This window comes from Pristis pectinata, chromosome 2, assembly GCF_009764475.1.
Source record: "Pristis pectinata isolate sPriPec2 chromosome 2, sPriPec2.1.pri, whole genome shotgun sequence".
NCBI lineage: Eukaryota > Metazoa > Chordata > Chondrichthyes > Rhinopristiformes > Pristidae > Pristis > Pristis pectinata.
Window position 1 is genome coordinate 132,900,417 of NC_067406.1, and position 7,295 is coordinate 132,907,711.

Here is a 7,295-nt window from a genome sequence, read left to right on the forward strand (position 1 = left end):
TTTCTATCATTGTTTCTCTTTGTTTCTCTCTCCATTGATGCTGCCTGGCCTGTTGAGTATTGCCAGCATTTTCTGTTTTTAATTCAGATTTCCAGCATCTATAGTTTTTTTTTGCCTAATCTAGTGTTTGGATTATTTATGAAATGGAAGATCATACTGGTGAACATGATACTTTATCTCAGAATTACAACTTATTTCTAGCTGTACCATGCTGGCTGTGAATCCACTTCTTCAGCCTCGGCTTGGCAAAAGATAATGAAATCCCAGCTTTGGGGCAAGGGGATAAAGGTGAGACTGCATAAGGATAGGTGGGCTATTTGGACCCTCCAGCTTGTTCTCCAGTCATTGAGATCATGGCTAATCTGTGACCCAAATCCATTTACACTGAGACCTTTGCCCCAGATCCATTGGTAACTGTGGTAAACGAAAATCTATCAAAGCATTCAAAATTAATAAATCTGACAACAATTGGCTATCATTGAAGAAAACTTCAAACTTCTGTCATCATTTGTGTGTAAAAGTATTTCCTAACTTTGATCCTAAGAAGATTGGCCCTAATTTTTATATGTCTACTCTATCCAACAGAAATCATTGCTGCCTGTTCCCCTTAATACCTTGAAAGCTACCATCAAAGCAGAATCGGGTTTATTATCACTGATGTATGTCATGAAATTTGCTGTTTTATGGCAGCAATACAGTGTAAGACATAAAAATTATTATCAGTTACAAAAAATAAATAAATAGTGCAAAAGAGGAATAACAAGGGATTCATGGGCCTTTCAGAAATCTGATGGCAGAGGGGAAGAAGCTGTTCCTAAAACATTGATTGTGGGTCTTCAGCCTCCTGTACCTCACTTAACTTTGTAAATTCCAAGGAATATAAGCTTAATTAGTGTAACTCCTCATCACAGTTTAACCATTTGAGTCCAGGTATCATTCTGGTAAATCTACACTGCATTCCCTCTAGGCATACCCTTGCCAAGGATTGGTACCCAAGGCAGGACTCTCAGTACTTCAGGTGCAATATAAATGCTATTGCAAAAGCAATAGAGCAATCCCATCAATTCTATTCCTTCACATCTCCCTGTAACCCATTCTCCTGTGGTTCCGTGCTTTGGATGCTTAGGTCTGTATCTCTACCTCTCCATGATTTTCAGTGATTTATGTTCGTGGGTCCCCTACACTTTTTTCAGACCATTGCTTTTAGCTGTGCTTAACTTGTATTTTTTGCTGGGTACTTGGAAATTATGATGACAGGACAAGAAGAAAGTCCTCAGTACAAAGTATACCATTGGTAAGTGCTTGTCATTGAAATCAGTGATTATTGATAGAGGAACATGTGGAACACCTGCTCTGCAGAATCCCAAGCTAATCTCAGTCTGATCGAATCTCTCACCCTTGTTTTGTCTGCCCACATCTGCCAACATGAATGGAGAGTCTGTCACAATGACCTGGAAGCAAGATGCATGAATCTCCATCACTTTTGCAGTGACCTGAAGGATATGCTTTGTAAAGAGCATGTTTTAAATTCCAAGCATTACTGGTGAACAAAGTGCTTGGCCATCGTTGCCTCTGACACTATATAAAGAAAATTTCTGAAAAATTCCTTAAAACCAGGTATGCTTTTACATTGTGTATTTACCAATTTTACAGACTTGGTATAAGTTACAAACTTTATTCGGAACTTGAGTACTTATTCCAGTGCTCATACTGTGCTGTGATTTATCAAGGGTTCTAAAGTCCACTTTTAAAAGCTCTCATTTACAGACTGTTAATTAGAATACAGTTTCTCTAAGATACAGAAGAGAAGGATTAAGAGTATAAAGAACCCTCTCCAAAACTAAAGAGGAGCTTAATTATTGGAATTGCTGTATGAGCTTCAGGGATCTCCAAAGGCAGCATAAAGCATTTTCTCCAGATTTCAATCAGATCATCATAGACAGTTTTCATTTGGCCCCATGTGACCACATCCTTCCAGATTATTGTCACAAAAGGCCCAAATTCACAAACTGTTAAAAGAGAAAGAACGTGGATTGATGCAGTGAATTGAAAGAGGTGAGGACGCTCCAAGGCATTTTACAACGAGTGGGAAATTTTTGAGGCATAGGTAGTGTTGCAATGAAGAAAACACAAGTGCCAATTTGCGCACAGAGAGATCCTACAAATAATAACAAAGAAGATCAACTGGTGTCTAAAAATGAGAGGAAAAAATTATTCCATATTTGAAAATGTTGTATTGCACAAGTCCTGGGCAACCAATGGAATATTGTCACCTGTTTAGGGGATGACTCTGTCTTCCAAGGTTAGAGCCAATGGTCTGAGACTGAAGACAAGCTGCAAGTCAGATGCCAGCAGACCTGCTGGAGGTCTAAGATTCCAGGATCAGATGGTCTAAGATTTGAAGACGAAGATCCCAGGGTCGAAGACTCGAGACAAGCTGGAAGTCAGATGCCAGCAGATCGGCCCTCCTGCTGCACCAGTGGATTCAGCACTGAGTCCAGGGGGAGGGGGAAGGGGTGGTTGTGTGGGAAGTGAACTTGGAACAGGCTCTGGGAAGGTTCTTTTGTTAAAATGCGTTTGTTTAAAATGGGATTGATTACAATGAAACTATTTACATTTCTAATATTGGGTTTAATTTAGGCAAAATTTGGGAAGCAAATTGGAATCTGGGTATACTTCACAATTTCACTATCACTTTTTAGGATGTTGACTAGGATCTTCTAACTATCCCTAGTTGCCTTGTGGGGATAGAGACAATATGCCACCTTTAGAGACTGTTGCACTCTCTGGGGTGATGGGTCCCACTGTGACTCCATCCCGAATGCAGATAGGGCCAGGACACTGGAATTTCCTCTGGCCATTGCAGCCCTAGAAATAGCTGTCTAAGCTCTCTCGCAGCCGTCAGCTTGCCTCTAAACACCTTTCAGATCTCTTTGGAATCCATTGGTTGCAGCTTTATAGAACCCATCTATGCCCAGGTTGCCAATCCATTATCATTCAGTTTATAAGAATTGAACATTAATTTCCTGGACACCACTCCAGGCAATCCCAGGAGAAAGATTCAGAAAAATTTACAACAAAAAAAAACATTGTTCAAGTTAAATTTTACTTAATATGTTAAACAAATAACAGATATACGGGTAGGTGCTGGGTTGGGGAATTCGGTCCTACTTAGACGCATTCCCCCAACTCTTTGTCCAGTACATCTACGGCTGCATTGGTGCTGCTTCCTGCACTCATACGGAACTCGTAAATATCATCACTTTGGCTGCTAATCTCCACCCTGTCTTCATGTGGTCTGTCTTTAACCCTTCCCTTTCTGGATTTGTAAATCTTCACCTTGGGGATCGACTGGCCACAAACAGCCTTTGCAAGCCTACAGCTATCTTGAATGTACTTCCTCCCGCCCTGCTGCAATAAGGACTTCATTCCAAGTTCCCCTTGTCTCTGTCACATTTGCTTGGATGCTGAGACTTTCTGCATAGATGCCCCTGAAATGACTCGAGACACAACGAGACACACCTCATCTCCCTGCGCTCAGTCCTGATGCAGGGTTTTGACCTGAAACGTCGACAATTCCTTTCCTCCCACAGATGCTGCTCGACCCATTGAGTTCCTCCTGCAGATTGTTGCCCCTGAAGTGACCTGCTTCTTCCTGAACCATGGCCTCCCATCTCACATGGTGGATGGAACCCTTAACCACATCCTATATATTTCCTGCACCTCTGCTGTCACTCACCTCATGTCAGATCAAGAACAGAGTCCCCCTGGTCTTCATCTTTCACCCCTTAGCCTCTGCATTCAATGAATCATCCCTCACATTTTCCACCAGCTTGAGAAAAGACTCCACAACCAGACACGTATTCCCCTCACCTCCCCTTTCAGCATTTTGAAGAGTTGTCTCCCTTTACAGGCCCCTTGTCTGCTCTCTTGTCCCCAGCTGCTACTCCTCACTGTATGGCACTTCCCCATGCAACCACAAGAGATGCAATACCTCTTATTTCACCTCTTCCCTTCCCACCAGACAGCCTTCCTCGCGATTCACTTACAGTACTTCCAGTCTAGTGTACTGCATTCAATGCGGTCTCCTCTACACTGGAGAAACCAAGTGCAGGGTAGGTGATCACTTTGTGGAGCACCTACGTTTAGTCAACAGAATAATGAGTTCCAGGTTGCCTGCCACTTTAATTCTCCATCTCATTCCCACTCTGATCTATCTGCCTGTGGCCTCCTATACCATTATAATGAGGCCAACACAAATGAGGAACAACGCCTCATCTTCCGTCTGGGTATGTTGTACCTTTCCGCAATCAATATTGAATTTTCCAACTTTAGGTAACTTGCTCTTTCTCCCTGTCTGTATCAGCGCCGGCTGTTTCTGCCTGTCATCCATCAGTGATTTTGGCTCAGTTGTCTCTCTTTTCGTATAGTCTGGCTGTCCCACAGTCCTGCTGTTAACAACACATAACACAGGCAAAGAAGCATAATCTGATTCTGTCACATTACCTCATTTGATCTGATCCCATCAGAGATACTCATAGAGTCATAGAAAGGTATAGCATGTAAACAGGCCCTTCAGCCCATCGAGTCCACACCGATTATCAACCACCCACTTACACTAACTTTACATTAGAACATAGAACATTACGACACAGTACAGGCCTCTCGGGCCACAATGTTGTGCCGACATTTTATCCTGCTCTAAGATCTGTCTAACCCGTTCCTCCCACATAGCTTCCCATTTCTCTATCATTCATGTAAAAGGAACGTTAGTTCCTTTTTTTTTAATTCTCTCTACAGTCCCATCAACTCTCCCCAGATTCTGCCTGTCATCTACACGCTAGGGGCAATTTAGAATGGCCAATTAACCTACCGACCGACACGCCTTTGGGATGTGGGAAGAAACTGGAGCACCCAGAGGAAATCCACACAGTCGCAGGCAGAACGTGAGAATTCCACATAGAGAGCACCCAGGGTCAGGATTAATCCCAGGTCTCTGGCATTGAGACAGCAGCTTCACTAGCCTTTGTTCCTTTAGCTTAACCTATTCCTCACCCACCTCCTCTGCTACTGAAAACTAACATTTTTTTTCTTCCTAGTTCTGATGAAGGGTCTTTGACACAAATCTCTTTCCACAGATGCTGCCTGGCCTACTGAGTGCTTACAGCATTTTCTTTTTTTATTTCAAATTTCTAGCATCTGCAGTTTTCTTTTTGATTTTCATTCCCCCACTCTGAAGGGTTTATTTCTTTGGAGTTATAGAGGGTTGAAGTGAGTGCATTAGTGGGCTTTGTCCCAGTCTTCTGTACCATTACATCCATTCTATTAACCTTGGCCACATGAATCTGCATTGACAGCTTTAAATGTGAGATTGTTATAAATACTTGAACAATTAAAATAATTAAATGAAAGGCAGGTAGTTGACATCGGAAATAAAAGTTTCCTGATGGAAAAAGACTGGAAAATGGGGATAACCAGATACCTTGTTAGCAAACTCGGAATGATTTTAAATGACCATCCAATTGGAGCGTCACAGTGTTTTTGAAATGCAGATAGACCAATTCTGAATCAGAACCAGATTTATTATCACTGACTAATGTGATGTGAGGTGTGTTGTTTTGTGGCAGCGGTACAGTGCAAAGGCATAAAATTACCATAAATTACAAAAATAAATAAATAATGCAAAAAAAAAACCTATATGTCTGCTTCTCCAGCTATCATCTCCTGACTGGTTTAAAACAGAAACGATACAGAAAACTGTACGTTTACTGTGCATCATATTCAAGGGTTGGATATTGAGGTTAGTACAATTTTCATGGCATAATATTGAGCTATTGAGTTCATTCCCACAGAGGTTAGCTGTAAAAATCAGTTCCCTTTGCACACCATAAATCTTATTCAATACAAGGAATATAATCAATCGTGGCACAAGTGCAGTAAATTATATCTCCTTCAATGAAGAGGATTATTTTTGTTATGTAATCCTAGAGTGCTAACAACAGCTGCTTGTTTTGGAGTAGGGCTGGACGTGACCTGTAGATGCGGATGGTGTCCTCCTCAGTCACACTTGGGGGGGTTTTGTGAGTGGATTAAGCTCTTCATGGCTTGTACTGGCAACCTTGATCATCATCTATTAATAACCGTCTGTATATGGTTAGATGGAGTACAGTGACATGCTTGGGTAACAGAGTGAGTCCCAGCAACCATCCTGCAACTGCTTTGTGGAGGAGCATATCTGACAGAAATAGGGAGACACTTCAACACCAGTAAATGTTAACAAAAGCATGAAGTAATTGATAGCACTTCCCCTTGATAACATTTTCTTTTCATGTTTCTTTCAAGATGGGTGAGACATGTCAGTTTTGATGATAAAACATGAGGCATTTTATGGGAGGGTTAAATTTAACTCGACATAAACTGTGAAAAATTATAGAACGAGAGCCAAACTTATTTCTGATGGAACTTACTTCTTCCTTGTATTTCCACTCTCAATGACTCCCCCAATTTATTTAATCTCCTGAGTGACCTGGAGACACAGCTGTAAAAAGTTTCAGAGGGATTAAACATTTACCCCTGACTCCCCCAGAGCAAATGGAATAAGTGGTCTAGACTCCAGGAATCCATCCATCATTAAATGTTACATTACCCAACCTTGGTCAGTTGCATTGCTTAGATGATGCTTGTATGGATGCAACAAGTGTTTAATGTTCTGCCAAGTGATTGATTATTCCCATCTATAGTCTTTCTTATAGGTTGCAATCCTGCCCCTAACTGCATACTCACCAAGTGGAACTGTTTATAGATTTACTGAAATGCACTCATTAAAACATTCCTATAAAAATTGTGTCCAGTTGCTCCATTAGAAAGGAAATTGGAATCCGATCACACCCTATCCATTTAAATATTTATCCATGCTAAATATGTGACAGCTCAATTTATAAAGCCTTTATAATTCTTACCAACCCAAGTTAACTTTTATAGATGTCCCTTGATAATCTTCCAGCATGAACTTCCCAAAGCCTTTCCCCTCCAGTAATTGCTGCTTGCTCAGCCAAGATGCTGTGTTCCTGGTCTTTTCAACCTTGCCACTTTCTGTTCCCCGAATCTTCTTTGACCAGGACTTGATGGCCTGAGTTAAAGGCAGACATTGGTCAGGGTAAGACTTTATTCCTTGGAGCGTAAGAGACTGAGGGGTGATCTTATAAAAGTATATAAAATCATGAGGAACTTAGTTAAGATGAATGCACACACTTTTTTTTCCCAGGGAAAGGGAATCAGACACTAAAGGGCATAGG